Genomic DNA, 9574 nt, shown 5'->3' on the forward strand with positions numbered 1-9574 from the left:
AGCGTGCTTATCAAAGTGCCAAAAATGATAGAGAATTTAGATTTCACTGAGCTTATCTGTACAGGTTAAGATGTTATGGGGAAAGGGTTGTGTATCTGTTTCATTTATTTAATTCAATAATACTTTTTGAGTGCCTGCTACATATTAGGCATTATTCTAGATGCTTGAGATATTATAAGTAAGCAAAACAAAGACCATGCCCTCATGGAACTTACATTCTAGGTGGGGAATATAGACAATAAACAATAGGTCTAATAGATGAGTAAATTACACAGTATATCAGAAACTCATAAGTGATATAGAAAATGTAAAAATTTGAGCATGTTAAGAGGGATGGAGGAGGATTGCCAGGGTGCAATATTAAATAAAGGCCAGTGCTGGCCTCAGTGAGAAGATGGAGACATTTAAGCAAAGAATTAAAGGAGATGAGAGAGTTCGTCAAGCAGGTATCAGGGAATGGCAGGAGAGGCTGTTCCCATTCCAGACAAGGAGACCGTCAAGTGGAGTGAGCATGCCTAGTATTCCAGAGGGGCAAGGAGGCTGAAGCATGTGGAACACATGGATGAAGAGAGTGAAGTAATTGAGGCCAGCTCATGAAGGCCCTGTAGGCCATTGTTTGGACTTGGACTTTTACTCCAAGTGAGATGGGGATTAATCATAGGATTCCATGCAGAGGAATAAAATGGTTTGACTCATGTTTATGAGAGTAACTTTGGCTGCTGTGTTGAGAATAGTCTCAAGGTGGGCAAGGCTGAAAGGAGAGAGGAGGCTGTGGATTTTATCCTGGTGAGTGATAACTGTGGCTCAGCACCAGGTGGTGGAGTGGAGATGGCAAGAACAGACAGAATTTAACATGCATTTTAAATGTAGAGCCAATTGGATATTCTGATGGATTGAATTTCTGATGGATTGGATCTTACTGATAAGTGTTTGCATGAGTTATGATTAAAACTTATTTTTGGTGGGCACGGTGGTTCACACCTGTAATCCCAGCACTTTGGGAGGCCGAGGCAGACGGATCACCTGAAGTCAGTAGTTCAAGGCCAGCCCCCATCTCTACAAAAATACAAAAATTAGCTGGGCTTGATAGCAGGTGCCTATAATCCCACTCAGGAGGCTGAGGCAGGAGAATGGCTTGAACCCAGGAGGTGGAGGTGGTAGTGAGCTGAGCTCGCACCGCTGCACTCCAGTCTAGGTGACAGAGCGAGACTCCATCTCAAAAAAATAAAATATTTATTTTCATTGTACTAGTTACTCGTTGGTGAGGTTATGGGGGAAAATGCAGGGCTCTCCTACCTCCAGCTATCAGGAATACTGGCCACTGGCAAAGATCCTAATACATGAGAGTCACCATTACACTTGCTGCCCCCCAACATGGCAGTGCTCAGTTCACTAGACTTTTATAAGACACAAACTCCAACAAGGATTAGTCCATGTGGAAAAGTGGAATGTTTCAGTATACACACGACAAACTCCATAGCAAGTTTTTCTCCAAAATTGTTGCATAAAATTAGCAAAGTAGAACCCACTGCTTCATATTCCAGGGTCTAATTTTAGAAAAGTAGACTTTTTTGTAAGTAAACTCAGACCCAGAACATTTCTATTCAGTCCACAGGCCCTTTCAGGGGACTACATGCTTAAGATTTCCTTGTTATTACATTAGTCCCTCCTCTACTACATTAGTCTCCTTTCCCTACAAAGAATCTCAACCTTCTTGATTGACACAGATGCTAACAGCGTGAAAAGCTCTCCAAAAGGCAGAGATTCTAAACCTAGTACAAACCTTTTCCAGTTGTTTTACTTTGAACACATTTCTGAACCTCTAAGTTCCAGGTTGTTCCTTTATAAAAGAGTTGGGAAAAAAACTTCCGAAACCTAGTAAGATTGTTGTAGAGTGGTTACCGTAATGTGTAAAGTACCTCATATATAGAAGGCTCTGGACAAAAGTTAAGTGGGTTATCTCTGCCTTCCAAAAGTCCATATGAGTCTTTAACCCATTTTGAGTTGATTTTTGTATTTGGTGTGAGATGAGGGTCTAACTGCATTCTTCTGAATGTGGATATTCAGTTGTCCCAACACCATTTATTAAAGAGAATGTCCTTTCCCAACTCTGTGTTCTTACCCTTGTCAAAAATCAATTGACCATCAAAGTATGGGTTTAATTCTGGGTTCTCTGTTCTGTTCTATTCATTACTCTATGTGTCTGTTTTTATGCCAGTATCATGCTGTTTTGACTACTAAAACTTTTAATTATATTTTGAAGTCAGGCAGTGTGATGCCTCCAGCTTTGTTCATTTTGCTTAGTGTTCATTTGGCTATTCAGAGTCTTTTGTGGTTTCATACAAATTTGAGGATTTTTCTATTTCTGTGAAAAATGTCATTGGGATTTTGACAGGAATTGCATTGAATCTGTAGAATGCTTTGGGTAGCATGGACATTTTAACAATGTTAATTCTTCCAATCCATGAACACAGGATATCTCTCCACTTATTTTTGTTTTCTTCAGTGTTTTTCATTGTGTTTTACATGTTTCAGTCCACAAGTATTTTACCTCTTTGGTTACATTTATTCCTAAGTATTTTATTTTTTTTGCTATTGTAAATTGGATTTTTAAAAATTCCTTTTTGAGATTGTTCATGCTTAGTGTATAGAAACACTACCAGATATGTTCTATCCCCCTACCTTGACAACTGTATCTTCGTAATGACCTGGAAGGAATTTAGAATTTTTAAACTTGTAATTTTAACCGGACAACATGGCAGTGCAGGAGGATATAGCCCTGGATCCAGCCTGTGCCTCTTGCCTCCCCACTTCTACCTCTGACATATCCCAAGAGAGGAGGGTTTTGATGCTCACACATAGGGACAATCCAGTTCCCACATCCAAGCTCTGTCTACACTTTCCTCAAACAGCTGCCCCTTACCCTCAGCATCCCAGGTATCCCACAGTGCAGTGTAGAAGAGCGACAAAGGCTCTGGGTGGGCAGGCCTCCTGTACATCTCTTGCCTAAAGGGAGGTTCATGGCTGGAGGAGAGCCAGAAAGGACATTTAAAACAGCAACAGTCCCCTCGCCTGACACAGAACAGTTTGCTCTGCATTTAGGTTTACCTGGCTTAACTTCAACATTTCCTGGGGAGAAAATTTCATTAAACCAGTTGCTTTATACATATAAAACTTGTCAGTCTTTCTACTTTATTTTTAAACTCCATCATTACAGAAATTTTAAAATATTCAAACCGCTTTTTATATCTGAACTTCCAAAAAAAACTATTGTTTTTAATTTTACCTGAAGATATTAATAAACAGTGATAGTTAAATTATTCTTCTTCTTCTTATTATTTTTTTAACAGAATTTTTCTCTGTCCCAGGCTGGATTAAAGTGATGTGATCTCGGCTCACTACAACCTCTACCTCCTGGGTTCAAGTGATTCTTCTACTTCAGCCTCCTGAGTAGCTGGGATTACAGACACACACCACCACGCCTGGCTAATTTTTTGTATTTTTAGTAGAAACAGAGTTTTGCCATGTTGGCCAGGCTGGTCTCCAATTCCTGACTTGAAGTGATCCACCAGGAACTTCAAGTGGATCTTCAGCTTCAACTTTCCCAAAGTGTTGGGTTTACTGGCATGAGCCACCATGCCCGGCCAGATTGTTCTGCATAGGATACAGAGAAGAAATTGCTTAAAGTAATTAATAATTTATGGATTCTGTTTCTGTCCAAATTTAATTTGCAATTTAAGCAGATAGAGACCAATTTCTCTTTAAGAAGGTGTGCCTTCGACATCTGAAAACTAAATGTGTATGAATGAGTAAAACAATATAGCAAGCCCTCCAAACTTTTATTAAAGAAGAGGTCCAGAAATAAGTCTCAAGACAGGGAAAGATCTTGGCTGTGTTTCACTGAGACTCATCTTCCTTGGGTTTTGTCATTTCAATTCTCTTGACACATCCACACCTGACTCCTGGGAATTCTGGCCCAAACACAAAGCTCCTTTTTTTGATTCCATCGAGCAGAGCTGACATGTGCTGACATTTCCAAAATATCTTCATTAAACAGTAAAAGCAAAGTAAATGGAAATAACTAAAGAAAAATTTATAGAATTTAAATATGGCCAGCTTCATTTCCAGAGTAAGGCTTCTACTTCTGAGTCAATGAGCTGTATTTTAACACCCACAGGTTATTATTTTCCAGGTAGCTCACATGGTTTTCTTGCCCTAGGGATTTTCTGTGTCTCTCATGGCTGGGGGTCTCTGGCCATCATCTCATCTTTCCCGCTCCTCAGAAATAATTTAATTATCCACTTTATCCAGTCCTGTGGATGAGAATCCAATTACCAGATACATATTGATAGATTCCTTTGGAAGCTCTCACACGGGTCCTGTTTTTAATTAGAAGGAACCAGTCTCAGGAATAGTCTCTTGCAAAGCTAATTGTAAAGATTTTGTTAATTTATAAACAATAGGTAAACTTAAGTGACCAACTCTTTCCACAGCCAAATAACTCAAAAGAGACCTTTCTCCTTTCTCCAAACATAGGGAAATGAACTAATCTGTTATCAGTTTTCCATGAGGATGTATTGACCACAGAACAACATACATGGAAAGGCATAGTATTAGTTTGGCCCAAATGAGAGTTAGTTTAGAACAGTTTTTAGGGAAATTCCTTTAATTACTGCAGTCAGGGAGGACAATTAATATTATTATGAATAAAATATAATAACCCTCTCTTTTTTGCCCAGTCAGGATCTCATTTTAAAGTAGAATACACTTTAGGGGCCAGGTGCAGTGGCTCATGACTGTTATCCCAGCACTTTGAGATGCCAAGGCAGGAGGATTGCTTGAGCTCAGAATTTTGAGGAGACCAGCCTGGGCAACACCATGAAACCCCATCTCTATTCAAAATACAAAACATTGGCTGGATGTGGTGGTGCACACCTGTGGTCCCAGGAACTCGGAAGGCTGAGTTGGGAGGACTGCTTGAGCATGGGAGGCGGAGGTTGCAGTGAGGTGAGATAATGCCACTGCACTCCAGCTTGGATGACAGAGTGAGATTCAGCCTCAAAATAATAATAATAATAATAATAATAATAATAATAAAGTGGAATACAGTTTAGAAGTGTGCTGAGCAATATAGTATTCACTAGACACATGTAGCTATTTAAATTTTCATCAATATTAGTTAAAATTCGATGAAATTTAAAATTGTGTTCCACAGTTGAACTAACCACATTTCAGTGCCCAATAGTCACATGTGGCTTGTGGCTACTCTACTGACAGTGCAGAATAGAATATTTCCATCACCGTAGCAAGTTTTATGGGACAACTCTGATCCAGAAGGTATTTTTTTTTTTTTTTTTTTGAGATGGAGTTTTGCTCTTGTTGCCTTATTGCCTAGGCTGGAGTGCAATGGCACGATCTCTGCTCACTGCAACCTCCACCATCCAGGTTCAAGCAATTCTCCTGCCTCAGCCTCTCAAGTAGTGGGGATTATAGGCGCCCACCACCAAGCTTGGCTAATTTTTTGTATTTTTAGTAGCGATTCTCTTGCCTGAGCCTCCTAAGTAGCTGGGATTACAGGCACACGCCACCACACCCGATTAATTTTTGTATTTTTAGTAGAGACGAGGTTTCATCATGTTGGCCAGGATGGTCTCAGGCTCCTGACCTCGTGATCTGCCCACCTCAGCCTCCCAAAGTGCTGGGCTTACAGGTGTGAGCCACCATGCCCAGCCTTTAAAATATATATGATATGTATATATTCCATTATATATGTTGGAATGCATATATATAATGGAATGTTATATATATAATACATTATGTATATAATATTCCATTATCTATATTTGTGTGTGTATATATGTATTTCTATATAATATTCCATTATATTATATATATAATGTAAATAGTAAATTATATATTAAATATAACGGAATATTATTCAATCTTTAAAAAGAAAGAAATCCAGCTGGGCATGGTGGTACCTGCCTGTAATCTCAGCTATTTGAGAGGCTGAGGTAGGAGGATTGCTTGAGCCCAGGAGTTTGAGGCTGCAGTACACTATGATTATGCCTGCGAAGAGCCACACAAAGCAATCTCATGACTATGGAAGCAATATTTCTAAAGAAAAGAAAAGAAAAGAAAAGAAAAAAACAAAACCAAAAAAGTCAGTATTATTCATACCATAGTAAAATTATAATATACAAACCCAATTAAGATACATTTTTTAAATGCAAGGATAATTTTTAAATAGAGTGATTCATTGCTATAATGGATATAAGGAGAAAAAAAATCATAACATAGTTTTTTTATATGCCAAAAAGCATTTGATAACATTCAACAGTTACTATTGGTTTAAGAAAATTAACCTCCTAACAAAATAATAGGAATAAAAGGAAAATTCCTTGACATGGTAAGAGATAGTTACCTAAACCCGAAAGCTAGCATTATGCTGAATGGGTAAATATTAGAAGCATTCTCATCAAAGTCAGGACCAAGTCAAGGATATTCTAGAAGTTTAACACATGGTAATTTAAGAGTATCCTAGAGGTATTAGCTAAATTCAGTTAGAGACAAAAAAGAGTTAAGATGTGTTACAATTATCATAATTTGAAGATGATATAATTTTATTCTTGGAAAATCCAGAAAAGTGACTATTACAAACAATAATATAATACAATAAAGTTGTTAGCTACAACATGATTATATAACAGTGAACGTATACACTGCTCTTTTTAACCAATCAGAGTGTTTCAAAGGGATGGGATCAGTTGGGCTGACACCACAGTTAGCATTGAGGTAAATCACATTTAAACAGCTTGGAATGGACTGCTCCCCACTCTTCTACCCCTGATTCACCCCAAATTTAAGGGCGGTTCACAAGGAAAAAGAGAAATGGATACTGGATGGGCAATAACACATGCCCACTCCACCAAAGAATTAGACATTTTGGATAAGATTAGGAGCTACTGTTAAATCTCCTCTCATAAAATGGGACTATAAGAAATAGTATAGTGGTTACTAAACAAAGATATTTAAAGAGACTCTAGCAAGAATAGTAAAAGTGCTAGAATTTTTGTTTCCTCCAGTAATATTTAAAACGAAGTAATCGCGTCTCAAATCCTGATAAATGGTAACATGCTGCGTTACCTGTTCCATCGTACTGCCTTTCCTCCTCAGTTGTTTATTTTCTCTTTTGGCACACAAAATTGTCCAGATGAGCCATCTAGGAAGGGTACATTAATTCGACTGGGCGTATGTGAGCATTAAAGCCTTGTGACACACATTGTTACATAAAGAATGCTGAATGTGTGAGGCCAATGCTGTAATGAACATGTGAGGCCAATAACTTTTTAATAGATACATCATTTGGTAATTGTAGATTATTGGATCCCAAATACCTTGCTCATTAACAAGTGCTCATATATTTCAATTACTCTTATTCTCCTTGGACGGTTTAAAACAATACTTTTTTTAAAAGCCTAGTTAAGTGGTCTTCTGATCTTTCATTCAAGATGATTTTTATAATAGCAATAATTATATTGCATTGACAATGTTTTCCTGACTTACAAATACAGAAGTTTCACAATGGCCTTTAAAAGTACACTTTGGGGCCAGGCGCGGTGGCTCAAGCCTGTAATCCCAGCACTTTGGGAGGCCGAGGCAGGTGGATCACGAGGTCGAGAGATCGAGACCATCCTGGTCAACATGGTGAAACCCCGTCTCTACTAAAAATACAAAAAACTAGCTGGGCGTGGTGGCGTGTGCCTGTAATCCCAGCTACTCAGGAGGCTGAGGCAGGAGAATTGCCTGAGCCCAGGAGGCGCAGGTTGCGGTGAGCCGAGATGGCACCATTGCACTCCAGCCTGGGTAACAACAGAGAAACTCCGTCTCAAAAAAAAAAAAGTACACTTTGGCTAAGCATTTTTAAAAACAAGTTACTTTGGGTGTCAAAAATATAATTGGTAATTTCTTTCTCAGAATAAATTGTTCTTGGCTAGATTAAAATTCACTATCTGTTTATATTAGATAGAAAACAGAATTTTTATGATCCACCACAAACTCGACTGAATTATAGTAATATGGCAGTGGAGAGATGATAGGTATCATTTGTGTGTGGGAAGCATTTGGCAACATGTTTTGATGGATTTCATCATGATACTTTCCTCCAACAGGTATTACTGGGTTTAGGATGATAATTTTTTAAAATTCTAAGTTCTATTAAATATTTTTAAATATAAAAGGGCTCAAAAAATCATTTATGGTAATAACTCAGGAAAATGAAATAAACATAAAGCTTGTGAAAGCAGATAATGTAACTGTCGTTTGAATTTTAGTGCCTCAACCTTTGAATTACAAATACGTAATTTCATAGAAAACATGCATTTGTAATATACATTTATATTATAGTTAATATACATGCTAGTTTGATACATCAAAATGATTATAATGCTATTTAATATGCAGAATATAAAAATTATTGCATGCTATGACACATACTAATATAAGTCAGACTCAAAAATTTTATTTTTAACATGATCTAAAATACTATTTTTTCTCTCACCTTTTTAAAAAGCACAAAATAAGGAACAGACAATGAAAAGCACATTTGGCTGAAACTAAAATAAAATACAGTATTTTTAAACAGTCGGTTTTTTTAAAAAAATAGTTGATGCAAGCACTTTATGGTAGATAAAAAAGGGTAGAAAAAAATAGCTCTTTTTCCTCCCTGCTGCCAGGGGTCCAGCTCTTCTCGCTGGAGGATACACTATTACCAGATTTTGTTTTTTCCAGAGCTGTTAAATGCAAAGAAGCTAATGAATGGGTAGAAATTGTATAAACAGTATCACTGTACACATGTTCAATACTGGGGTTTTTAAATTGAAGAACGCCTCTGGGAAAATATTCTATATTAATGCCCATAGAAATATGTCTAGTAGGTACATAGTAGTGTTATAATAAAAATAAAATGATAGAATATAGAATTCAATTTATTTTAGTATTAACATTAGTGTTAAGAGGTTATAAATGAACCAAAATTCTTCATTTATCCTTAAGAATCTGATACAGGTATTTACATTTTTCAGTTATACTTTGCTATGGTCTGAATGTTTGGGTCCTCCCAAAATTAATACTGTATGTTGAAATCCTAACATCCAAGGTGATTGATGGCATGAGGGGTTGGAACCTTTGAGAGATAATTAGGTCATGTGGGTGGACTGCTCAAGAATGGGATTAGTGCCTGATATGTATGGTTTGGATCTGTTGCCCCACCAAATCTCATGTTGAATTGCAATCCCCAGTTTTGGAGGTGGGGCTTTATGGGAGGTTATTGGATCATGGGGGTTGTCGTTCATTAATGATTTAGCACCATTTTCTCAGTACTGTTCTTGTTATAGTAAGTGAGGAATAATGAGATCTGGTTGTTTAAAAGTACATAGCATCTCCCCCTTCTCTCTTTCTTCCTCTTGCTCTGGCCATGTAAATTGTGGCCCCCACTTTGCCTTCTAGAATGATTGCAAGTTCCCTGAGGCCTCCCCAGAAGCTGATGCCACTATGCTTCCTGTACAGCCTGCAG

The sequence above is a fragment of the Saimiri boliviensis genome, chromosome 5 (assembly GCF_048565385.1).
Source record: "Saimiri boliviensis isolate mSaiBol1 chromosome 5, mSaiBol1.pri, whole genome shotgun sequence".
NCBI classification, from domain to species: Eukaryota; Metazoa; Chordata; class Mammalia; order Primates; family Cebidae; genus Saimiri; species Saimiri boliviensis.